Source organism: Silurus aristotelis, assembly GCF_946808225.1.
Source record: "Silurus aristotelis genome assembly, chromosome: 8".
Lineage (NCBI taxonomy): Eukaryota > Metazoa > Chordata > Actinopteri > Siluriformes > Siluridae > Silurus > Silurus aristotelis.
This window is the reverse complement of record NC_139581.1, coordinates 28,368,359-28,394,485: the sequence shown is the minus strand read 5'-3', so window position 1 is coordinate 28,394,485 and position 26,127 is coordinate 28,368,359. Positions and strand designations below refer to the sequence as shown.

Here is a 26,127-nt window from a genome sequence, read left to right as displayed (position 1 = left end):
ATACAACAGCCCTTGAATCACATACATGTATACCCTAAGATGAAGGACCAAGGCCAGGAGAATTATCAAAGATTTTACTACTCTGGAGACACAATTTTTCTCAGGACTCTGATCAGGAATGTGTTACTGGATATTGATGCCAATTGGAGTTTCTACCCTCCTAAAATTTCTCACAATGTCTAGTTTCTATATATACACTATATCCTTTATTACAACAACCTAATTGATAGATAATAGCCTTTATTTGTCACATATATATTAGAAAACATTGAAATTCGTTCTTCGCATATCCCAGCTTGCTCGGAAACTGGGGTCAGAGCGCTGGGTCAGCCATTATACGGCGCCGCTGGAGCACAGAGGGTTAGGCGCCTTGCTCATGGGCCCACGAGTGGCAGCTTAACGATACCAGGGCTTAAACCCCTGACATTCCGATCAGTAACCCAGCACCTTAACCACTGAGCTACCACTCTCTGCTCAGGTTTCTACTGTATGATGAAAAAAAAACCTAAGCTACACCTACGATGTACAAAAGAATATTTTAGAATGGTCTAATAAAAAGGCAAACCTGAATCCAAAATATGCATTCAATGTTCCAAAGCTTGAAGGTGCTAGATATCCGCAATGGTGTCCACAGCAAACTTTGAGCTGGATCTTCATCGCCGGGAAGAGGGCAAAGTTCGTAGGAACCACATCTGGCAAATAGGGTGGGTTGGAAGGAAGATTGTGTGGCTTGTTCTCCGACGATCATCATGTACAAGTAGCTGAATGGTTTAGACATTTTCTGGGGTTTACCTCGTTAAAGGTCTTCCTGATCTCTAATTGTTTTCCAGTGATGTCCCCCCGCTCTTGAAGCACACGTACGGACCAAAACACCTCAAACGAATCATTAGGGCAGAATTGCCCAGTTTCACGCAGAATCACATCTCTGCTCTTATACTGTCATTAGTGCACTACCTTACTGTGTTCACCTTTTTGTTGTCTTCCTCTTGAATCATTTTCCTATTTAAACAAATTTCAAAGTAGTTTTCTTTTTCATGAAGCTTTATTTCACTGGTTCCTCATTTGACCTGTCCTGGATTTCGTCTGCCACCTGTTTTGTATTTTGGAACCTCATTGAATGAGGTACCTTGCCTTCACCAAGCAAACCACAACTAGAAAAATGAGAAAGAAAGCTCAAATAAGGCCCTTGCAAGTAAATTTCTCTGTTGTAGTTTTGCTTTAGAACTTCCCCTCAGAGTTACATCAGTGGTGTGGATAAAACACAGACTTCTATACACACGTCCTGATAAGTGGCTCTATTTGTCAGACGAGTGTGGCTAGAGTGTTTAGCTATTGTATTCAATTCTGTAGGACTTTTGACCTAAACGTTAACACAAAGCAGGTGTACAGGAACATGTTCACTTGACATGAATGGCAAGATGAGGGTGACACTGACATGGAACAACTGCCTGTTATATAAATTGGAATTTTAGCCAGAGATCAGGTTTTACATGTGGGATTAAACAGGAATTTCCAAATGGAAAGAATGCTCAAAAGTGCCATTAGGAGTGTAATAATAAGAGTGGACATGGACACAAGAAGAACCTGGTCAATGTGTGTTAGAGATTCAGATTTAATATCATGACCAGTTGTTTGCTGTTTGGACCTGTGGGACACCCCTCACCCCTTTCAGCTACTATTTTACTATCTTCTAAAGGGACAGTAGTATAGAAATTAAACGTAGTAGTCAATAGTAGAAGTAGTCAATGTGCAGTTTGTGTAGCAGTACAAATTTACTGTCCTCTGAAAAATAACTCAACATTCAGCCAGCTGGATCTTCATCTCCTGGGAAGAGGGCGAAGTCCGCAGGAGCCAAATCTGGCAAGTAGAATGGGTGCAGAAATGAGATCCCATGGATTGTTCTCCGACGATCATCATGCCTGGGGTGCAATCAGCGTTCCAATTCATTGTTCAATACGTTTGAGGTCAGAACTCAATAGAAGATCTTCCAGTCCAACCCATATAAAGCGCATCTTCATGGAGCTGGCTTTGTGCACAGGTGTTGTCTTGATAGAACCGGTTCCAGGTTCTCTGGAGAACTCGCTGATTTTAACTGACCCCCCCTCCCCCCTTCTCATACAAGCCCCGCCCTCTACCATCCTTGTTTTCCATCATGAAAGAATGAAGGCACTTCATTAGGAAGCACTTGAAATCTAAGTGGAACATCTTCCCAGGAGAATGAAGGTCATTATAAAAGCAAAACGGGACGAGATGGATGAGATGATCAAACAGGAAATACAAATCGTATGTTCAGGTGTCCACAAAGTTTTATCCATACAGTGTATAATGATATTAAGAGTTCATTGAAACATCGCAGACAGAAAAAAACCACACTAGACGTGAAGCGATGTGCAAAAAAAACCCTGCACTAATCCGCATTTTATTTTTTCTCCCAGTCAACAAAAAAAAAGCGTTCGCCATTTGCTTTCCCGTCTCATCTATTCAATATAATCAGGAAGTGGTGGAGAAGGAGACGGTGTCAGAGCCAATCAAGCATAAATCAGGCTTTTAAACGTAACAAACTGCTCAAAACAGGATTACTGTGCATATTCTCACGGCTGGAAAAAAAGCACACACAGCTGCCAAATCCCATCTTGAGCCACATTGGGGTGGCCAAAAAAATTGGAACACTCGTCGTGTCCATGCACGTGCGCTTGCTCAGCAAAAACAGAACAATTGTATTAAATGTTCTTTCGATGCTGTAGCAAGATTTATTGTTTTTCTTGAGACCCTGATTTTGACAAATGTTTTTATATTTTCCAGTTGAAGACCCAGGAACCTGTACCCAGGACCCTGGCATGGAACATAATAGCTGTTAGTAGCTAGAGCTTTAGCAGCTAGCATAGTCCGATTTGAAACATCGAAAACGATCAGATTGGAAGTGGCTACTGATGCACTGTGTTTCCAAACTTTTGGTCATGACATATCATACAATTTGTACTTCGTTTTGCACGTCTGAATACATATGCACTAATTATACTACCACTTAATCATTATCTAATATATTTTCTCTGGTTTTTTAAATTATATTCCCTTTTTATTTAATGCAGAATAAAAAATAAAATATTCTTGAATCTTAAAATCTTTCATTTGAGGCCCTTTGAGCATTGAAATAAACTCTGCATCGTCTATTTAATTGAATACATTTTTATTTTCATTTCATTTGAATGAAATATGATGAATGCAATCAACAAATTGCTGGCAATGAATGAATGAATGAATGAATGAATGAATGAATGCATTTGTTTGTGCACTCTCACGCTCTGCCTCCCCCAATAATAAATCTGGGTTGGAGAAAAAAAAAATCCCAAGCAAAATGCGCGTGCTCATCACTTTGCTCTGCTCAGCACGCACGCTCGCGCTCCACTGAACTCCCACCCTCCCTCCATCATTTTCTCTCTCTCTCTCTCTCTCTCTCTCTCTCTCTCTCTCTCTCTCTCTCTCGCTTAATCTCTCTCTGTCCTTCCTGGCGCGCGGCTGCCCGGATGCTTGTCAGCGCGAGCCACCGTGCAGGCAAGAAAGCACTGAGTGTGAACGTTGTGACAGCGCGTGCTACAATACGTCTTAGAAAACACACACATATTTATATAGAAAAGAGAAATACTGGAGAACCCAGCACCATGCACGCGCCTGCTCTGCTTGCTTTGACCTGCACGCGATATTATTCATCTTAAGGTAAGAATCATGATGATAATAACAATATAATATTTTGTATTTATTTATTTATTTATAGTATTGTGTTGTTGTTATTGTTGTTGTTTTTTAATAATGATCTTGCACAGAAGCTGCACGGACTTGATCGACGCATGCAAAGTTTCCAGTTCGGCTTGCGTTCTCACGCGCGATTTCTATTTTTCTTTTAATACGTGGTGTCCATAAGTTTGCATGGACATAAAGACAGGTCTTCCTGGGACATCGCTGGCACTTGTGACTTTTTGTTTTGTTTTTGTTTATTTTGCATTTGACAGGAGTTGCGCGTGCACTGCGTGCGAGCTCACGTGCAAAAAAAAAAATGTTCGGCGAGTGCACGCGGGAGCGAGAAAGCGCGCGAGCGAGAGAGAGAGAGAGAGAGAGAGAGAGAGAGAGAGAGAGAGAGAGAGAGCGCTGGCTCGTGCGTGTGTGCGTGCGTTCATTATTAATGGAGCCGCTCGCTTTGCAGTGCGATTGATTATGCATTCAAGCCGTGCGCGAGACCGCTCCTCTCTTCTTCTTCTTTCTTCTTTGTTTTTTTTTCCTTCATTTTTTTTAAAATATGGAAAGCATTGAGTACTTGTGTCGGTTGCATTGCATTGTAGACTTGATGATGATGATGATTATGATGATGATGATGATGATGATGATTTTGATGGCGCATTGATAGGGTGGGTGGATGCATGAATGGATGGATGGATGAACGGATGGATGGATGGATGCATGGTGGATAGTGGGTGGTGCTGAAATGAGTATTCGGGACGTGACGGGGATACACCATACAGAAAGGGCTTTCCTCGTGTATATGAAGTGTTGCTGCAGAAAGGGTTTACCCCTCCCTCCTTTTATCCCTCCTTCCTTCATCCAGCTCACTGCACAGCACAACAGTGTCCTTGTGCTTGGAATCCTTTTTTGCACACTTCAAGCTGCTTCTGATAACTCTATACTGATAACATGATACTGGGCAAAAATATTAAATCTAGCTTTACACACATACACACACAGTAACACACACACATAAAAATATATATATATATATATATATATATATATATATATATATATATATATATATATATATATATATATATATATATACACACACACATACTCAGCTGGCTGGATGGGTGTGGTGCAGTCCATCTCTTCAATGCTCTGTGTTCTTTCTCCGCTGGGACCCGTTGCTGGGTTTCCTCATCAAGCCAATTACTTGCTTGGTTGGTCTCAAATAAATTGCTCAAGTCACACACACACACACACACACACAATCCACAGTAATAAAATCAAGTACATGAAGAGTGTATACAGGGGTGTGGCTGTCCTTTTTTGAGTACTGAATATATCAGGAAAACACTGACAAATTTTTTTTTTTACACCTACAATATTAAATCCTTCCCTTTCCAGTTCCAAATGATAGATGATGAAGATGATGATGATGGCGCACTGATGGCGCATTGATGGCGCATCGATTAAATTGAAGCGACAGGGTGTGCACAGATTGGAAAAAAAAAAAAAAACTGTCCATGGTGCTGAAACGTGTTATTCCTTATGCACTTTTTTTTCTTGATGATCTATGAACACATGAAGACATTCATGTGGTGGAAAAACCCTCGCAAACGCGTTACGATGCCTGTAGACTCCGCCCATAAACGTGAGCTCAATACTTGCTAAGAAAAAAAAAAAACACCTATGTGTATTATCAGTCTTGCATTACGTTCTAATGGCTTCCACTACACATCCCATTACAAATCATTACACCGTTACCAAATGGTTTCCAGTTTGTCGCATTAGTGGGAAATCATTACCTTCACACTAATTGGAATCTGGATGGTTCATAGCGTCCTAATGGTCTCCATTGGTGTCCAGTAGATTGCAACAGATGGTCTACAAGCTGCCAAAGGTCTTCCATTGGTCCTTGATGGTATCGCATGAGAACATACACACCAAAAATAGGCATCTTATAACCAGGATGACAGGATTATACCATTACACGTTCCATTAAAAACCAGTACAGTTCCAGTACACATAAATTTTTTTGGAGCGATAATAATATACACTATATGAGCAAAAGTATTGGGACACCCGTGTCTTCAAATTAATACCACAAAGTTGGAGGCACACAGTTATATGGGATGTCTTCGGATGTGGTAGCGTGAAATGCCCCCTGTGCACAAAGTCAGCTCCATGAAGATATGGTGTACATGGTTTGGAGTGGAAGATCTTCCCGCTATAAAGCTCTGAACTCAACCCTATTGAAGTGGATGAATTAGAACATCATCCCCAGGCCTCCTGAGCTCACCTCCATCAGTACTTGACTTTACTAACTCCCTTAATGTCTGATTAAATATCTCACAAATCTTCATAAAAGCTCCACAAAATCTAGTGGAACATCTGGCCAGAAGAGTGGAGGATATTATTTCAGCAAATAGGAACCCGATTTGGAATGAAATGTTTACAAAACAAATAAAAATGTTGATTTTTAATTAATATACTTTATAAAGCTTCATATACTTCTAGAATCTGGATTCCATACTTTGAAATTTATAGGTGCTCACATTTCAGTAACACTTGCTGATTTACAGACCCGCCACTTTTTTTGGCAACGAGCCGTCCTTCATCTCGGGATGGATTAAAGAATTAAATCCCGCTCTTCTGGCACGTAGTTGTAGCTCGAATCCACTCTCGTCCACCACCTCCGCCTACTCCGTCCCAGTGGCTTTCGTCCAGGCTCGGTGGGAGCAGGTGTCTCCCAGTCGGCCGTCGTGATTGGGTGTCCTATCCCTGCTGTGATCATCGTGTCTCCCTTCCTTGTTTGTTTCGCAGGCTGGCTACTATGAGAAAACAGTGCGTATCCGGTGACCTTTAAAATTCAGGGACGGTTGAACAGAATGCAGATCTCTTCCAGGTCATGATGGAAACTTGCTGACTTTGTGTTTTTTGGTGCTGTGGTGCATCTGGTGGTGTATTTTTGTTTCTGGCTGTTCAACAAGAGAGTAGTTTCACTGATCATTCAGGAAATAGCAAAAAATGTGTGTGTGTGTGTGTGTGTATATATATATATATATATACACACACACACATACATACATACATATGGAGATTAGAAACTTAACTAAAATTGACGAAAATCCCTACACTGTATGGACAAAATTTTAAGATTTCTGTAGATTTAAGAACCTCTACTCTTCTTAGAAGATGTTCCTAAATTTTGTGGAGATTCATTCAGCCACAAGGGTTTTAGTAAAGTCAGCCACTGATTAAGGTGTGGTCAGGAGGCCTGGGGTGAAATCTCAGTTCATCCCAATAGGGTTAAGGCGCAGGAGATCTTCCAGTCCAACCCATGGAAAGCCCGTCTTCATGAAGCTGGCTTTGGGCATTGTTATGCTGAAACAGATTTGGAAAGTACATAAGTCTGGAAATGTCAAGTGTCCCAATACTTTTGTCAATAGAGTGTAAATAGTAAAAAAAAAAGTACAAAAAGTAAATTTTTTTAATGATTTTAAAAATACTCAAGAAATTACAAATAGGTTCAAAATACTGTTCGATTCTTTTTTCTTTTTCCTGTTTTTTTGTTTTTGTTTTGAAATTGTGAGTGTTTTTTCAGCTTTTTTTTTTTCTCAGCTCATTTTTGTTCTTTTTTTTTTAACTACAGAAAAACTGAATTTATTGTATAATCATAATAAAAAATAATCCACGCCCAATTACCTTGTAATTTTTCGAATTGGCTTTCATTCAGGAAAGGATCCAAACGACAAGCGGGAATGTTTTTTCAAGTAGAGTAACGTTCTAAAATACGTGTAAAATATTGCAGATGGCGCCGAACAAACAAAAAAAAGCCAAACTTTTAATGAATTAATTACTGCTTTTTTATAATAGAATCCAGGTATTAAAAACTTCTGCAGGACACTTGAGGATGACAATTTTAGGTGTAAAATTAACACTGTGAAACTATTTGAGCTGTAAAACAGAAAATTCTCTAGAATTATTAAGGCACATGCGCCAAAGAAACGCTACAGTTTTCTGTACATTTTACACCAATACCGATATCAGATGTAGTTTTCGAAATTATTGTGCTGCCTCATAAACCACTGTAACAATAGTAACATATACAGTAATTACAGTTTTATACAAAGTGTAACTCCTTCTTCTTCTTTGGGCTTCTCCCATTAGGGGGCACCACAGCGGATCATCCGTCTCCATACCCCCCCTGTCCTCTACATCTGCCTCTTTCAAACCAACTACCTGCATGTCTTCCCCTCACCACATCCATAAACCTCCTCCTTGGCCTTCCTCTTTTCCTCCTTCCTGGTGGCTCCATCCTCAGCATTCTCCTACTGATATACCCCATGTCCCTCCTCTGCACATCTCCAAACCATCTCAATCTCACCTCCCTCACATTGTCTCCAAAATGTCCTACATGCGCTGTCCCTCTAATAAACTCATTTCTAATCATGTCCATCGTCGTCACTCCCAACGAAAACCTCAACATCTTCATCTCTGCTACCTCAAGCGCCACCTCCTGTCTTCTCAGGTCTCACCACAGATTGTAACTCCTATTGTGAACATTACCTCATGCCCTCATTGAGCCAAACGAAATATTTTGTCATGTAATTTGACATACGTAGTGATTAACACAGCAATTTTCAAGACACAAGATGATTTTTAGTCGAACTCTTCACAAACATAACGCTAAAACGAGAAATATAAAACTTTCTTTCGGCTTCTCCCGTTAGGGGTCGCCACAGCGGATCCTCCGCACGTTTGATTTGGCACATGTTTTACGCTGGATGTCTTTCCTAACGCAACCCTCCCCAATTTATCCGGGCTTGGGACTGGCACTGAGAATGGCTGGGGATGGTTCCCTGACCGGGGATCGAACCCGGGTCGCATCGGTGAAAGCGCTGCATCTTAACCACTAGACCACCAGGGGACCTCTAAACCTCTAAAACGAGAAATATAACAGGGTAAAATATAGCACAGGGGTTCAACGGCTGCATTGTAACACGCCAGACGATATGCTACATACTATGAAGTGTGTACTACATGAATCGTATGAGTTACATCAAGAAGCCCACCGCAAGCTGGTTCACTTCAGAGCCATTTAATATTTAGAAACACTTGAGTTAATTTTTTTTTTCCATAGGGTAGAAACGAGTTCCTTGAATCGGTGATGGCGTGGTAAATAACGATCTGTATAGCAGACAATTGAGCCTTGCTAAACCTTGCTAACGCTAATGCCAGTCAGCTAGAAATACTTTCAATGATAAAGGAGCAAGAGAAAGGTTAGAAGTGTTGGAATAAAGAGATCACTAAATATTAAAATGAGTAAATATATTCATATGAACTTATATATACACAGTATATACATACACAAGCATATATTATATACATATATTTATTAATGCATCAATCATCTTTTTACTTAGAGCAAAAAAATCTGATCCGATCTTCGTTCGAAACAGACATTCAACCCATTTTCTACATTTTTCTTCTTCAAATGAACAAAGAAAGGAATCGTTTCCACCTTCTCTACACTCACATCTATCCAGTAATCTAACGTTTGGGTTTCTCTGGTCTTAACCATTTATGTGTTCCTGCTTTCTTACTACCTGCCAAAAACACACCCAACAAATATTTATCATCCACTGATATTATATCAGGACATGTGCTGCCACAATACAGCAATTTGCCATCTAAGGGTGTGTCTACGGGGGTGATATTTCAATTACTTTGAAATATTCTTGAATATGTAAACATTCCCAGAATATATGGTAATGGTTTGCTTCATTACTGCACAGCCACAGTTTCGAGAACATTTTTGGAGACTGTATTCTGCTGTTTTAAAATAAACTTTCTTTCGGCTTCTCCCATTAGGGGTCTCTACAGCAGATCATCTGTATTTATGAGCCGCATGTTCGATTTGTCAAGTTTTTACGCTGGATGCCCTTCCTAACGCAACCCTCCCCATTTATTGGGGCTTGGGACCGGCACTAAGGCTTGCGCAACCCTAATGGCTGGAGTTGGTTCCCTGAACGCGGATCGAACCCGGGCCGAACCTGGGGCCCAGCGGTGAGAGCGCCGCATCCTAACCACTAGACCACCAGGGAACCTGTACTGGAGTTTTAAAATATTAAACATTAATGTTTTTCCAACAGTATTCCTTCCGATTTCACCAACAAGTTGATTGCCAAACAGTTTGACATGACATACGCCGGTATGGAGTCGTTCCAGGTGTTTCGAGGGGCACAAGCGGAAGAACTTCACCGGAAGACGACGAGGGGTTCGGGAAGACCGTCAGTCACTTGTGCATGATGATCGTCGTAGACCAATCCACACGATCTCACTTCCGCTCGGCTTGTGCGCATTCCGCCCTCTTCCCGAAGACAAAGATCCGGCTCGAGGGTCACCGTATTGACACCACTGCGGAAGGTTCTTGACGAGCTTCGCAAAGAAGACAGCGGCAGGAACACTGGTTGGGGGACTATCTGATATCTTTTCTTTATCTTCTTGATCCTTTTTTATCCTAATAATCTTGATTTTCTAGTAAAAACTTTTCCCTCAATAATCGGAAGCGTAAAATATCTCAAGGGCTGTGCGAAAAGAAAAGGCGAGAGGTTTCAAGCATCTCCAGACAGAATATTAACTTGCGATGCAATTAACATCTGCGAAATGTGCGTCCCACCTCACGCCCACTGCCGAAGAGAAAAGTGCTTACGGAAGATGAACGAAGTGCAGCAGATAGAAAGTGAAACGATATGAATAAATGATAGCTGATACTCGCTATATGAGGATGTAGAGTAGGTCCTCAAGACTTCACAGTTAAATGTCAGTTCCATTTCTGGTCCCCTCGGGCTGAACGATTCTGACAAGTGCCGAGCGCTCAGCTTTTAACCGTGAGCATATCGTTATTGTTATAATACGCCCGGAATGCGCAAGCGAAGATATGTTTCGCAGTTTGCTCATTCGTCAGGAAGAGGTGGACGTGTTCTCTCAGTAAGTGCCTCGTTCAGGTTGGACTCGAGCTCATTAATATTCGTGTCATGCACACAGCCTACAGCACGCTTACTGCGCACCTGAAAAAAAGAAAAAGAAGTCGTCTGGGGTTTTTTTTGCTCATAACCACTCGTTTGCTAAATAATTTTTCGAAGCAAAGCAGGGTGTTTGCATTAGTCTAGACGTTTAATGCAAATCTGTAAAAACATGAGAAGAATCACTAAAAGGTGTGTGGTGCAATCCAAGATGTCAGATATATCTTTCTACCTTGAAACTGACATTATCAAGAAGAGGGCATGCCGTCCCTCCAAAATAGACCAGAAAGGACTAGATAAAAGGCGCTCAAAGAAGCTGCCAAGAGACCCACGGGCAACACTAATGGGGCTGCAGAAATATCTCGATTGTTCCTTGTAAAAAAAAGACTTCATGTCTGAGCTTTAAAATAGAAAGTCTGAGGCTACATCTACACAAATCCTACACATTTGAAAATTTGGTCTAAAAAAAACCAATTTAGTTTCCAAACGTTTAAAAAAAAAATTGCTTATCCGCACTAAAACGTCTGAAACCGATTACGTCTCTGTATTTCGCACGGACAAAACGTAAGACGTTCCGACCCGTATTGTTTCCGCCTGCCGTTTATTTACATTTCAGCTCTTTGAAATGTAGCTGCAATGTTAAAAATGCTTTTTCGAAGTTTTTTTTACAGTCTAAACGCCAATTTCAAATTGATTCTCTTTCGAGAACGTTTTCATAAACGATACGTTTTTGTTGACTGAAAAAGCACCGTCTTGGTGTGGATGGGAGGCCGTAAAACGGAAAGATATTTCTTACCAAAATGTATAAGTGTAGACATGGCCTAAGTTTCCCATTTCCTGTTCATTTCCTGTTTAGTCTTGGCTTTCTGTTTACCTGCTGCAAAGTCTTGCCAATCGCCTGAGTTATCTATATTGAGATTTGCTTGCCTTTTTTTGTGCCTTCAACTAATCTTTAAATTGCTTTATTGCTTTTCTGATTATTACCTCTTGACCTTTGTCTCCATAATGACTATTTTTTTCCTATACTCAATTCTTTTAAGGCATCCAAAGTTGCACCAAAATGTGGTGGGAAAAAAAATCATTGTAATAAGACCAAGGAAGAAAATTTTGGGAGTCCTGTGTCTTTCGAAAACAGTTAAAATCATTGTTAAAAATCTGGTGCTACTGATGCAGGTTTTGTGGTATCTGTATTTCCCTTTAGCAACAATCGTTAGTGATGTTGTGCTGAAACAAAAGAAAACCCCCCTATAAAAAGTCATAGTCAGTCAGCTTTTATGGCTAAGTTGGTTAAAGGTCTCCTGTGTGAACCTCAGTTCATTCCTTCCTCCGTTTTACGGTAGGTCCTGGGATTGCTTGAGACTTAGAAAGATACTAGATGAATGTCAGACCTGGTTCAACTTGACTCCTGAGCTTGAAAATGTCTGAACATAGTCATTTGACAGTCTCATACTTAATTACTATTTTTTCCTGACTTAGCAACACCCCACAAACCAAAAAGAGACGACTCCCGAATGGGATTGAGTCCTGGTTCAGGTGATGAAATTGTTGTTTTTTTTAGTCACAATGTCCACCAACAGAGTGGTAACGTTTTTGTAGTTTTGACAGAAGGGCAATGTACTTGGCTGGACAACGTTCGTGTTTACTCAGGTGGCAGTAGTTCCAATTAGTGAAAAGCACATCCCTTCTTGCCGCTGGTGGTTCAGTGGGTCGAGGCCAGTGGCTCTCAGAGGATACTAATCACGACTTGAGTCCTGGTTCAGTTGATTTTTTTCTGCTGTTAGAGGTGTAAATAAACCCCCTATAAAAAAAAAGAAAAAAGAATCCTCTGTCAGTCTTGGTGGTTTAATAGGATAAGTTTTGTACACAAATGTTGAGCATAGGCCGTGTCCTGGTAATGCAACCGTTGCTTTAATTGTCTTCTTTGTGCATCCTGTCTGCTAGAAGTATAAAACAAAAGATAAACCTTTAAAAAAAGAGATGTAGGCCATGACAGCTGTGATGGCTCAGTTGGTTAAATGTGTGTACTGGTCTTGGGGCTGAACCTCAGTTTTGTAATTGGCTTCAGAATGCAGTAAGTGCTGAAATTGGGTAGGATAGTAAAAGCTACCAGGCGGAGAAAGATAAATTAAGGTCCAATTTAGGACTAATGAGCTTAAAGATTTAAGAGCTTTAGTTTAGAAATCCAGGCATATTCCTTTGTTTAACATTTTATCAGGAACAATACTGGAGCAAAGTCTTGTAGTTTTGAGGTCGGAGGCATGAGGCAACTCCCAAATTAGTTTAAGTCTTGGTGATACAAGTGTTTGTCTAAATAGAAATTGCTCTCTCTGTGGCTCAATTGGTTTAGGCTGATTCCAAAGAGTGGTTCAAGTCCCATCTGTGTTTTCCATTAGCAATGATTTCCATTGTTGCTGATCTAAAATAAAAGATCTAACTTTCTTTTCGGCTTCTCCCGTTAGGGGTCGCCACAGCGGATCCTCCGCACGTTTGATTTGGCACATGTTTTACGCTGGATGCCCTTCCTAACGCAACCCTCCCCAATTTATCCAGGCTTGGGACCGGCACTAAGAGTGGTTGGGGATGGTTCCCTGACCGGGAATCGAACCCAGGTCGCAGCAGTGGGAGCGCTGCATCTTAACCACTAGACCACCAGGGGACCATCTAAAATAAAGATAAACCCCCTAAAAAAATGTCAGTCAGTTCTGATGGCACAGTGGGTTAAATGTCTATACCTGTTGTGGGTGAACCTCAGTTGGTACCTGCCTCTGGAATAATAAAGGGACTGGACTTAAATGGGACTGTAAAACCTAAAAAAAATAAGTATGTCCTGTTCCTCCTTAGCCACTGAGCTTGAAGATTGAAAAGCTTCTCCCACTGACCCTTAACTTTTCACAATCAAATACTTGTTAAACATTCAGAATAAATATTGCTGGAGCAACACCTTACAGTTTTGAGGTCTAAGAAAGAGACAACTCCTAAATAAGTTTAAATACAGTTTCTTTCTGCTAATAGGGGTGTTAAATGAAAGATAAACCACCTAAAAATAAACTCAACAAACAGTCAGCTCATGTGGTTTCATTGGTTAAGGCATGTACGCTTTCGAAGATGGGTACAAAGCATGTTTCAAGTCCTGATGCTGCTGATACCCGTGCTTTCCTTTAGCAAAGGTTTCTAGTGCTGCTGGTCCAAAACCAAAGATAACCCCCCTCTATAAAAAGAGGACCGTCAGTCAGCTCTGTTGGCTCAGTGGGTTAAATGTACCTGTAGTGGGTGTGAAACTCAGTTTGTTAATCCTCTGTATAAGGAATCCTAGTTTGTCTGACCTCAATCCCCTGAGCTTAATGATGTCAGAGGTTTACATTCTTGGACAAATACTTTTATTTTTATTGATTTCAATAAAAATAGTAATGCAGCAAATCCTTAAAGTCTAAAGAGGAGACAGCTCCCAAATGGGTTCCAATCCTGATTCAGGTGATTTCAGTGATTTTCTTAATAAATTACACTCTCTGCTGAAAGAGGTCTTAAATAAACTACCTTAAACAAAGGTACAAACAGCTGCTGTCTCAGTTGGTACAAACAAGTGACTTTCTGAAGGTCCTAATCAGGATTCGAATTGCTAGGTCAAGTGATAAAAGTGTCTTTTTTTATAAATGATTTCTCTCTGCTGGTAGAAGTGAAGCTAAAGATAAACCATCTAAGTAAAGGCCTTTAAGCGTGTCAGCTCTGGTAGCACATTGGGTTCAGGCTTGTACCTTTCAAAGAGCTTTACACTGCATGGATTGAGTCTTTGTTCCCTGGGGTAAATTCTGCTCTGAATGTGTCTTCCTTTGGCAACAATTTTCTAGCATATTTAGCCTAAAACAAAGGATAACCCCATAGAAATAGTAGTAGTAGAAGTCATCTACGGTGGCTCAATGTGTTACATGCCTATACCTGTCTCAGTTGGTGCTGGACTTAGCTGGTCTTTGAAAACCTACCAGTTGAAATCTGACCAAAAGGTTTCACAGAGGGTGTCAACTGTGGTTTGAGTCCTGGATTCATTGATTGAAAAGTGTCTGGGTGCTTCTTTATTGATATATTTTTTTCCCCAACCTCTTGTGGTTCAGTCATCCCAGATGGCTTAATGGCTTAAGGCATGTCCCTTTCATGTCCCATGTTGAACTTGGTTTAAGTCCTGGCTTAATTGAAGGTGTTACTGTTGTTTCAGTGTCGTTTTTTTATAGATAAATTCACTCTGATTATAAAATGAACAAGAAATCCTCTTAAAAAATAGGGCCAAACCTGTCAGCTGCGATGGTGCAGTGTGCTAAGGCCTCTCGACTACTTTTCAAAAAAGTTAAAGACTGGTTTCTGCTTTGTTTGCTGCATCAGATGTCCCTTTATTTCTTGTGGGATAACCCCCCCCCCAAAAAAAACAAAAAAACAAAAACATGGTCAGGTGTGGGACTTTGAAGAGGGATGAGAATTTAAGAGTGGAAGAGTATGAAAATGGATAGCTGAAAAAAGTGTTCAAAGTGGTACCTCATACCCCCCCCAAAAAATGTTTTTTTTTGCTGAACTTCCGATATATGCAAAACTAAGTTATTTTGAGACCCATAACATCCTGGGTTCATCTCAGATCTAAGGGCGGCAGCTACCCAGATATCTCCCTCCTTTAAGGGTCACACCATCAGCTAGCTAACCACTGGGAACCTCTCACTAGTCTCAGTCACCCAGCATTTTTCACGTAACTACGGTTGGGGTTTCCATAACTTGCTACCTTCAAGTCCTCGAGAACTGGCTGATGTTCAAACCAGCAACCTCTTAATCCAGAGTCTAAGATCATCCAACTGAGCCACAGGATCTCATATACAACAACCACTTTAAAAAAAAACAAACATTTTTTTTTGTTTATACTGAGGGAAAAGCAAACATGAATGAGGTCTTGCAGGGTTTGAATCCAGAACCTCAGCAACTCACAGCAATCAGAGCAATTACCTTCCAGAACCACTGGCTTTTAACTGACAGAGCTCACATTAGCAACCATAGCAACATTAGCAAAATTAGCTCATCTTTCATCATAGTCAGTCAATAGAGACGAAAAAAGAGGTCTAGATGAGACTTGAACTGGTGAACTCAGTGATGGAAGGTCTACCAAAGATCCACAACACAGAGATAAGCAGTAAATAGTGAAAACATATGCTTTGGTTCATTGTTTTGTTGTATGATGTTGTGGGGGTTCCAATGAGCCTCAGTCCAGACGGATTTGTATGGTGTAATGGTGAAATATAGAATGGCAGCCATGTTGGTTTAGGATTCACATGAGTCACATGACCGTGTCTTTCGGAAAAAACCATAAGACTCTTGATTGTTATTGTACAAATACAATTGAATTGAATTATTGTGTAAAAAAAAAAAAAGGGTCATATTACATAAATAGGGCATGTGATGATGTATAAAACCAGGATATTGTAATATTTTTACTTAAAATGTTACTATTTAATTTATTGGCTATTAGTATTAGTGTTTGGATGCTAACTGCATTGCTCACATGTGTGTGTAGACTTTTTTTTATACATTCGAAGCATTACAGACTTAGGGAAAGTCTAGTTGGATCAGCCAATGAGCCGTTATAGTAATATTCCCGCTAGCAGTTGCTGGAAGAATGTAATATTGGTATAATGTAATTCTCTAGGTGCTTACCCATAATCCCCTTTTCCTGCCTCATAAATAAAGGTTTTGTGCAGTTTTATGTGCGAAATTATAAATCACGGTTTATAGGCTGCAATATCTCTTTCTGTCTCTCTCCTTTTTTATTTCTTTCTATCTGCCCCCTCCCTGTCTGTCACTTTTCTCCATTCTGTCTGTCTGTCCTCTCGTCCCTCTATCTAACCAAATGCTGTCTCTCTCTTACAGCCTCCCTGTCTCTATCTCCTCATGCCTGTCTGTCTGTCTTTCTCTCTGCCTATTTTTTCTCTGGTCTTCTCTGCATGTCTGTTTCTCTCTATCACTGCCTGCCATTCTTTTTGCCTTTCTCTCTCCCTCTCTTTTTCTGTCCCTCTCTATCTCTTCTGCCAGTCTTTCTTTCTTTCTTTCTTTCTTTCTTTCTTTCTTTCTTTCTTTCTTTCTTTCTTTCTTTCTTTCTTTCTTTCTTTCTTTCTTTCTCTTTTTCTCTCCCCTCCTCTGCATGTCTGCCTATTTCTTTCCCTCTCTGTCTGTTTCCTAACTCTACCTTTTTCTCTCCCTATCCTCTTTGCCGCCTACCCTATCTGTCTCCCTGTCTCCATTTTCTTCCCTGTTCTATCTATCTCCTCTCTCTGTTTTTCTCTTTATCTCCTTATAAATCTGATTGTCTGTTTTCATTCTCTCTCTCCCTTTTTTTGTCTGTCACTCTTTTTATCTCTGTTGGCCTGTCTATCTGCCTCTTTTTGTCCTCCCTCCACCCTATCTGTTTATCCGTCTCTCTGTCTCCCCCAGCCTCCCCCTATTTCTCTCCCTTTATTGTCTGTCTCAGCTTTCTCTATCTATCTATCTCTCTCTCTCTCTCTCTCTCTCTCTCTCTCTCTCTCTCTCTCTTCTCTCTCTCTCTCTCTCTCTCTCTCTCTCTCTCTCTCTCTCTCTCTCACCTCCACCCTCTCTGTTCATCTGTCTCCTCCAACCTCCACCCATTTGTCTGTCTGTCCCTGCTCCCCCACCCCTGTCTCTCCATCTGTCCATCTCTATTTACCCCCTTTTCCCTAAGATTATCTTTATCTGTCTGTCTACCTCTCTCTCATTTTCTCCCACTCTCTCCATCTGTCTGTATTCTGCATGTCTATTTTTCTCATATTATGACTGTTTCTCTCTTTCTCTCGCTCTCACTCTCTTTCCCTCCTTTTCTTTTTGTCGATCTCTGCCTCTCTCGCTCTCTCTCTCTTTTCACCCACCCACACACTTTCGTAAAAGTAATGAGGCTTAGCAGTTCACTAGGCCAGAGCCACAGCGATGTGCTTTATTTTAAAATTAATTTTTTAATTTATTGCAATAGCACATCATCTCCACCGGCTGCCCGGACTGCGCCGTCAGTGAAGTGAGGATTATTACCAGTCACACTGTAGGAGACGTTTCCATTAAATCCGAGCCGAATTCTCGAACATAAAGAAACTGGCGATGCGCCTGTGTTATCCGTGTCCGATTATATTATGGAGATACGCTAATGACGATCTTGCTGACATCATTACTTACTGGTGGATAAGGCTAGGTAGTAGGATTTCTCAGAACATTTTTGAAGCCAAGATGTATGGAACATCAAGATATAGAAGTTAATCATCGCTGGGATGTTCGAAGAAAGAATCAAGAATCGATCAAGAATCAACAATTGAAATAAAGCCTTTGTTTTTTTGTGTTTTTTTAATTTTTTTTTTTTACTTTTCCATTTCTATTTCCGGTTACTACTAAATAAAAAATAAAATATATATTACTACTTCTAGCACAACTTGAACTAAATCAAACTCAGGTGGATGCTATTCTGCGGTAGCTGTTTAGTGTTTTTTCCCGCCTCTTTCCTTTTGTTTTAATGCGTTATTGATTTTGGATGCAAGTCTCATTTCAATGATCGATTTCGGATTCGACTCGCTCTTTAATTTATGGACCTCGAATCATGAGAAGAGATGACTCAAAATATATAGATTTTGTCCGAGTGGCACATACAGAGCGTACTAATTTCAAATAAGAGAAAACAGTTTCATTATATATACGTACGCTATATTTGTCGTTGCATGATTAGTCCACCAGGACCCTCGGCGTTAGGACGTTAGCATCGTCTAATTAACGGTTCAATCCATTATTCGAGATGGCAGATCACTGAGAGCGAGCGAGGAAAAAAAACGGACACTTGCTTCATTGTGGAAATGTAATTTTTTTTCTCTGCAGTGAGAGAAAAGAGCTTGAAAGACTAATCTAGCATGTAAGATGTGTCCGGTCTAATAACCTTCTTTTACACCAGTGCGAAAGCATAATACCAGTTCACATTACTTGGTGCTCGTATACTTATCCCCAATACAATCTTAAACCCTGGTTGTTCTTAAAAATGGACCCCAGCACTTGACCTACATTTGTTCAGTTTGTTACGTTGGGATATTAGTCAGGAAAAGCTTGGTGGAAATAGAATTTCTGAGGGTTGACCAGGAGGAATTGGTAAATTGGGTGCGATCGAATCTCGTTACTCTTTCGAGGAGTCAATACTGGAGGTAAACAAAATAGAAATTCATTAGCCGACCCACCAAGCTAATGTCCTGGATGTATAAAAATTTACAGGTAGCTACAGGAACAGAATAGTAATGCATCATAATAAGGTTGTGTTGGTTTGATGAATAGATTTGATGCATTAATATAGATTAAGTTAAAAGTTCTAATGTTTGTTTCTTATAAATCATGTTGGTTTTGGTCTATTTTTCTGTCAGCTTGTCCATTCTATTGCATCAAATTCCTATTCATGGCTAATAGGCGTCTAACCCGATGTATGTTAGCTTAAACCAGACTGGTCGTTCTCCTGAGACCTCTCTCAATCACCCCACAAAACTGGCGCTCGCTGGATGTTTTTTGTCTTTTGCACCACCCTGGGTAAACTCTAGTGACTTTTGTATATACATTTTCTGTCCACTCTATAGCATCCGGCTCCTGTTCTTGGTTGACAGGACTGTAACCTGATTTGGCCTTATCTTCTTGAAGGTTGTCCTACTCATTGTTTTGATGTATTGTATGTTCTGATATGCTTTTCTGCTCACCACAATTGTGCAAAGCGTGGTTAAGCCCACTAGCCATGTTGAACCGGTCCGGTCATTCTCCTCAGATCTCTCTAAAGCAACCCTCAGAACTCCTGCTCACTAGATGTTTTTTGTTTTTCGCACCACCCTGGGTAAACACTAGAGACTGCTGTGAAGAAAGTTTTTGAAAATTCTCAGCATAGTCCATCATGCTCCAAAGAGCATACCCCAGGTATGATCGAGGAAAGTTGATGCTTGTGTGCTCCTCACTGGTGTCATGCAGCATTGTCTACAACCATGGTGAGCAGAAAAGCAAAGCAGAATAAAGAGTGGTTATTTGTGTAGCTATACCATTCTAGTCAGCTTGAACCAGTCCAGTAATTCTGCCTAATCTCTTTCATGAACCCACTCAACTGACACTTACTAGATGTTTTTTCTCTTTTGCACCACCCTGGGTAAACTCTACAAACGGTTGTATAAAGAGTTGAGAAGTTTCTGAAATTCTCAGCACCAGTCCATCTGGCTCCAAAGACTATACCACAGATACAGTCATTAAGATCACTGAGAGTTGATGTTTGCTGGGAATACCAAGTTAACCTCCTCACTTGTACATGCTTTTACATGTTGTGTTGCGTCATCTTAGAACATTGTTTATGGTCCATTTTTTGTCACCCGGTCGACTCGTTAGCAACCGATTCCTATTTGTGTCTGACAGGAGTATAACCCGATGTGGTCTTCACCTGATGTTGCCTGTCCTTTTTTATTGTTTTGATGTTCTTAACACTGTAGTGTTTAGAATGATCATTTATCTTACTGTTGACCTCTAGTCAGCTTAAAGTAGTCTATTTATTGTCCTCAGATCTCTTTGAACCCATAGAACTGGCACCTTTACTGGATGTTTTTTGTGTTTTGCACCACCCTGGTGTGCCTCAGGAAGGAGATTTCAGGGAGGAGTTTCTGAAATACTCAACCTCAATCCAACACCCACACCACTGCTAGAGTCCCTCAGAGAATGCTAAGTAAACCTCTTGAGCCGTAACGGCATGCTTTTAAGCGTCGCCCGACACAACAATGGCTGATTGCATAAGTGCATGAACCAGCAGAGGCGCTGAGTGTATATTTACAGTGATACGCATTCAAAAGATATTTCCCTAAAGCAACATTACGCTCGCTTTGCCGTAAACGTCCTGTTTTTACTAGTCAGATCAGTGAACAAACATTGAATGTGCCTCCTTTCTGCCCGGAGACTCCGTTTCTCATACATCAATCTCTTTTTCTTTTCTCTAATGAAAGCCTCTCGCTTTCAATACACAGCCGGGGCTTTTCATCACCGATGAGCTCGGCGGCAGCGACTCTTCTAAAGCTCTTTGTCAGAGTGTTCTCGTCACCCACCGGCACTCCATTGTCACGAGCGCTAAAGCCAGCGTGTGATCTTTGTTTGACTTTGTGTTAATGCTTCAATTTTGCATTTGACCCACAATTACCAATTATACGGCTTTGCGCTCGCGTTAAACCCGCAACAATTAGTAACGACGTAACTAAAATACATATAATGAACATTATACTGTGTCTTATACACGTAATAGACCTTAATATTTAACTGAGCTGCTTCTCTGACTTGGCTTCCGCCAGGCAGAGTCATGGCTTGTGGCATATTCGTTACCGTTTTTAATAATAGATTCAAGAGTCTTGTGTTATTCATGGGATGTTCAGAATTAGGCCAATTTTTCATCCCCCCCCCATCCCTGATTCATACTTTTCCAGAACTTTGGGATGGATTTGTCTTACAATGTCTGCATATTAAAGCACCTTTGAAATGAATTCGAACAGCACTTCAGGCCTCCTCACCTCCCTGACTTTACCAACGCTCTTTTGGCTTATCAAAATCTCCACAAAATTTTGTGGAACAACTTCAGAAAAGTGGAGGTTCATATAAGAGCAAATGGAGACTATATTTCTCTATATGTCGATCATTAACAGCATGAACTTCTTCAGCAATTTGAGCTACAGGAGCTCGTCTGTTGGATCACTTGCAAAATGTTCACTTGCTGCCTAATAAATATATCCCACCCACTAACAGATGCCGTGATGAAGATTTAATACTATAATACACCTGATCGGTGTTGAGTAGGATTGAATCCTTCATATCTCTGAAGAGACTTTAGTTTCTTTTATTCTCTAAAACAAAAATACAGCGTTACGATTCTCCCTGAAAACACCCAAGCTAAAAAAACTAACTGCATTCACTGTTCACATAACGCTGGACAAGGTGATGTATCCCTCACATCCAAAAACACACTTCTTTGGAGATGTCCTTCTCACGCAAGGGTTTCTGACGACTTCCGTAACCGAATGAAGCATGGTGACGGGTGCCCATACAAGGAATTACGTCCTTCATGATGTCATGAAGGGCCATACTTTTGGAAACTTACAGTATAAACCCAGGAGGAGTGAAACGTTTTATGACACTTTGGCCATGTTAAGCATTAGAGTTTGACCCTTTCACAGTGTAAATAACTTAGAATCTCCCCATAAACTTAAAACCCCCATTAACTAATAATTTGAATTCTGCAGTACACCACTTTGTACCAATTGGAGCGGGTGAATATTTATGCAATTGTTTATATCATTTGGAAAGAATTCCCCCCCAAAAAAAGATCTTCATTCCATATTGAAAGACATTCATGACATATAAAATGAGTTAAGTGAGTTTCAATTTTAGAAACAGTAGACAGTCCGGAGTTGATTTGTTTACGGAGCTGGCTCCAATGCACTCGTCTAACCAAACGACAAAGCCATCTATCATCCCTAATACCCTTTTCTTCTCACCATCACAGACATTTTCCATTTATTTCAGCCTCCTGTCTGGCAGAGCTGCTTTCTGCAACGTCGACACGCTGCCGAGTGCCCCTGTCCGCTTCCTTTTAATGTCGAAAAAGGATCTGCGACATTCCCATTAGCAGTTTCCTTCCAATAGTCATGCCTGGCATTGTGTGATTTGCTTCAGCCGTTTGAATTAAAAACTTCTTCCTGGGAAACATATAGATACCAGTGCTCCTCTTTTCTGCAGCAAATGGTGAGTTGTTTTTGATTAAATTTGCCTTCAAATTCAGCAGCTCTAACAGCATTTATAGACTATGTAGACACCTGAATTTATTTTCAGAAATATGTTCTGGTTCAAAAAGTTGGAAGCACATTGTCATGCTGTTCCAGCATGACAATAGATCTGTGCACAAATCCAGCTCCATGGAGATATGCTTTACATGGTTTGGAAGATGTGGAAGATCTTCTGCTATAGAGCTTTGACCTCAACCCTAATAAACAAAATAAACTGGAGCGCTTGAAAGAACCCCAGGCTTCCGCACCTCACCTCATCTGCGTCAGTACCTAAATTTACTAACCCCCTTGTGTGGAAAATTTTCCCAGAAGAATCGAAGATATTATAACAGCAAATTAGAATTAAATGTGGAATGGGATCTTAAAAAAAAAGGAGATACCAAACTTACACTTAGGGGTCTACAAACGTTTGTTTAAAAAGTATATTTCTTGCTATTGTTCACTATTTCATTAGAAATGCTTAAGAAAAAAAGGGCCCAAACCTGAACCAATTGCGATACAATTTGTTTTATTGGCCTTTTATTGTGGTCAGCCTTAAGCACACCTGTGCAATAATCATACTGTCTAATCAGCATCTTGATCTGCCACACCTGTGAGGTGGATGGATTTTCTCGGCAAACGAAAAGAGCTCACTAACACAGATTTAGACAGATTTGTAAACAATATTTGAGAGAAATTGTATAGATAGAAATAGTTTTAGATCTTTGAGTTCAGCTCATGAAAAATGGGGCAAAAACAAAAGTGTTGCGTTTATAATTTTGTTCAGTATATATATATATATATATACAGTACAGACCAAAAGTTTGGACACACCTTCTCATTCAAAGAGTTTTCTTTATTTTCATGACTATGAAAATTGTAGATTCACACTGAAGGCATCAAAACTATGAATTAACACATGTGGAATTATATATGGAATTATATACATAACAAAAAAGTGTAAAATAACTGAAAAATGTCATATTCTAGGTTCTTCAAAGGAGCCACCTTTTGCTTTGTTTATTGCTTTGCACACTCTTGGCATTCTCTTGATGAGCTTCAAGAGGTAGTCACCTAAAATGGTCTTCCAACAGTCTTGAAGGAGTTCCCCGAGAGATGCTTGGCACTTTTGCCTTCACTCTTCGGTCCAGCTCACCCCTAAACCATCTCGATTGGGTTCAGGTCCGGTGACTGTGGAGGCCAGGTCATCTGGCGCAGCACCCCATCACTCTCCTTCTTGGTCAAATAGCCCTTGATGCCTTCAGTGTGACTCTACAATTTTCATAGTCATGAAAATAAAGAAAACTCTTTGAATGAGAAGGTGTGTCCAAACTTTTGGTTTGTACTGTATATATATATATATATATATATATATATATATATATATATATATATATATATATATATATATATATATATATGGTGTATAAAATTTTTATGGATTTAATTGGAAAAGCATAATGTCAAGAGATTAAAAAACATAGTAATAATAATAATTATTGTAATTATTTAATTGATATTTATTATAATAAATATAATTGTCTTGTCTTCTGTTTTAATTCGAACTACATTCAATAAAAAACCTATTTTCCTTTAACCTTTTTTGAACGATAAAACGGGGTGAAAGATGGTAACATTTTAAGTTTTACATTTTCTACAAAATATTCAAGCCACCTGAAAAGTAGGAGAAAAAGAAAAAAAGGGGAAGAATATGAAAAAAAATCTAATGTCGAAATAAATGTATTATGCACATGCTAGTCGTGAAAAGATGTCAGTCAATGAGCGCTGTGTGTGTGCGAATGAAGTAACACATTCTGATATTTTGTGTGTGTGTGTGTGTGTGTGTGTGTGTGTGTGTGTGTCTTGCTCATGCTTCTGTAACTTTCTGTGCATTAAGTCAGCAGCGAGCCGAGTTTGACATTTTCCTTCATTCTTTCAGCGCCACTCCCCCCCCCCACCTGCACTTCACACTTTCACTGCGTTCACACACCAACACACACACACCGATTTCTTTCACCTCACGTCTCTCAAGTTGCGCCCCAGCGGGTGTTAACTTGCCGCTGGTTGCCATGGTGATAGCGCCTAGCTGGAGTATCAAAGGGGCTACAGAAGGCATTTAAAGGCATTAAAAACGCAGGTTGAACGTCCCATTCCAGATTTAGTCCACATTTCCTCTAATACAAAAGTCCACTCTTCAGGGAAGATGTCCCACCAGATTTTGGAGTGTGTACATTTGTGCTCAGGTTCTGATGGAGGTGAGGCGAGGAGGCCTGAAGTGCAGTCAGTGTTCACATTCATCCCAATAGAATTGAGGTCAAAGCTCTATGGCAGCAGATCTTCCACTCCAACCCATGTGAAGCATTTGCACAGGAGCATTGGCATGCTGGAACAGGTTTGAGTCTCCTAGTTCATTCTGCATCCAAAGACATCCTACACAATTGTGTGCCTCCAGAACAGTTCGGGGAAAAACCACAAATGCTACCTACAGTAGGTTTCCTGATGTGGGCAATAAAAATGAAATTAATTAGAGATATTTTACATATATTGACAAAACTGCAGATAGCAGATAAGTTGTTTGGACAGGAAATAGCTATTATGCATAAATTATGCTTTTCTGGGTATTTTCAATGGGACTCTACTACTGTAAAACACATTACCAGGTTGCCATGTGTAGCCTTGATTACGTCTTCCATCATCTTGTTGTCTCTGATCACAAAACAAATACATTTTCTATACATTTAATATGGACAAAAGTATTAGGAAACATGATAGTCCATCGTTTTAATCTGTTACCACAAAATTGGGCGGCACACAATGCCATGAAATTCTGCCTTCGTAGCATAAATTTGTTCGTAAGTTGTTACTGTGTTCGTTGTTGACTACACATATTTCCTAATGATATAAGAGCTATAAATACTATAAAAAAAAACAATATAATATACTGAAACAAATCAAAATAGTGTATACAGTAGTGTATTTTGAAAAGCTAGTGGTAGTGAGAGCAGAATGGTGATGGATGATGAGGATGAGCTGCCTGACAGATCAAAACAGAAATGTATAGAAAAGGAAAAAAAAAAGGAAAAAAGAGTTGGAGTGAAACTTGCCTTGAGAATGCAAGAATTTTGAGGAGCTTGAGGAAAATCTGTCCAACTGTTTCCTGAAGAATTAATTAAGACTTCAACTTGTGAGAATGTGTGAGGTGAAATCTTGGAGTGATGCATTCGTATGGCGTTCAGAAGAAGGGTTTTTTAAAGAATTTAATAGCACTCGGGTAACAGGTTTGAGCGGATTGTTACGGAAAGCGCTGTCACTTTACCGATAATTGCTCTCAGGAGTGAGGACCCAGTTTTAGAAACGCAGTAGGTTCTAAACGATTTCCATCAACTCATGTGGAAATTGTTCCCTTGATGCCTGTCAAATGTATATAAATCATATGAAAAAAACAAGAACAAAACTACAGTGGGCACCAGAACTTGATTCGGAAGAAGGTGGCCTGGTCTGATGAATCATGTTTCGTTATACATCACGTAGATTGAAGGGTGTGTGGGTGT

At 40.1% G+C, this 26,127-nt stretch overlaps 1 protein-coding gene across 6 annotated transcripts in view; it reads left to right on the top strand.

The window, feature by feature from the left end:
• Window positions 1-3,334: 3,334 nt before the first annotated feature.
• slc8a2b (solute carrier family 8 member 2b) overlaps window positions 3,335-26,127 on the top strand; it is a 56,868-nt gene continuing 34,075 nt past the window's right edge. For 2 of the 6 annotated variants that reach the window (XM_083549011.1, XM_083549007.1), the window contains exon 1: window positions 3,488-3,714. The gene's annotated coding sequence lies outside the window, so the exon portion shown is untranslated. Of the gene's footprint in view, window positions 3,715-22,337; window positions 22,557-26,127 lie in introns of all 6 variants that reach the window. The other 4 variants (XM_083549010.1, XM_083549012.1, XM_083549008.1 and 1 more) reach the window with 4 other exon arrangements.